Source organism: Microtus pennsylvanicus, chromosome 22 (assembly GCF_037038515.1).
Source record: "Microtus pennsylvanicus isolate mMicPen1 chromosome 22, mMicPen1.hap1, whole genome shotgun sequence".
Classification (NCBI taxonomy): domain Eukaryota; kingdom Metazoa; phylum Chordata; class Mammalia; order Rodentia; family Cricetidae; genus Microtus; species Microtus pennsylvanicus.
Window position 1 is genome coordinate 24,758,770 of NC_134600.1, and position 1,291 is coordinate 24,760,060.

Consider the following 1,291-nt stretch of genomic DNA (forward strand, 5'->3'; position numbering starts at 1 on the left):
TTGCTCTGGGAAGGAGCTTCCTCCACAATGACAGGAAATAACTGAATCAAATATGGCACAAGGGCCCGCGAAAGGCCCTGCAAGGAGTTTCTTGATGACAATCAAGGTTACCTTGATTGTCTTTTGCTGTTCTACGTCATTAGTCCCGTGTCTGCCTTTACCACACTTCTGTATAATCCAGAAGGGAGAGACATTCTGTTTGGATTATGCTTAGAAAAACATTGTTTCTAGGAATGATCTGTTTACAATCCCTTTTAAGGTGGCCTTGTTTGCCAAAATTGAAACATTTGACTTTTGTCATTGCTATAACCAAATATCAGACAGGACATAACTTAAGGGAGGGCAATTTATTTGGTCTTATAACTTAAGAAAGTATAGTCAAGCACAGCAGAAGAGGAGGTAATGGGAATGTGAAACTGTTTGCTCACATCGCAGTGCATCAAGAAACAGAGAGCGTTGCTGCTGGTGCTCAGCTGGAGTTTTCTTTTTCCCATTTCATTTAATCCAGATCTGAGCCCACAGGATATGCTGCCCATATTTAAGGAAGATCTTTGTCTACAAGAGCTAGTACCAGGACAGTTCCAAAGCTACAGAGAAACCCTGTCTCAAAAAAAAAAAAAAGAAAAGAAAAAAAGAAAGAAAGATCTTTTTCCTCAGTTAATCCTCTTTGCCAATGCCCTCATTGACACACTTCAAGATGTGTCTCATTAATTTCCTAGTCATTTATTAGTCCTATAAAATTAAAAATAAAACTTAATCACCACATTGAAACTGTCTATAGACAAAGCCCTCTAATTATCATTTAATTAACCAGTTTATCATTGTATTATGGTTACATGATATAGCAAAATATTATAATATACTGTTAGCATCAGTTGTGACAAAGGATCAAAGGAAATCATATACAGATTTGAGAAGAGGCTTGGTAAACACATTCAAATATTCTAGCTAAATAATCACCTGCAAAGTTAAAGTTTCTGAAATGGGTAAGCCAACAAAAAAAAAATTTTTTGTTGCTTCTTCATTAAGGATTTAGTGTCAATTTGACCCAACTTTTTTTCTGAAGGCAGTTCAGTGTCACATGATACAAGCAAAGGGGGTCCCTCAATCTACTTCACCTCTAATATGTGATTCAATTTGGAACTTTAAGTCAAAGATGACTCAATTTGACTCTGGTTCCACTTACCAACTGTGTGTCATGAGTTTGAGCAATGACTTGTGGACTCTAAGCTCCAGTTGGATGAAATAAGTAGAAAAAACTCTACTGCATTAGGTTGTGACAAGAAATAAA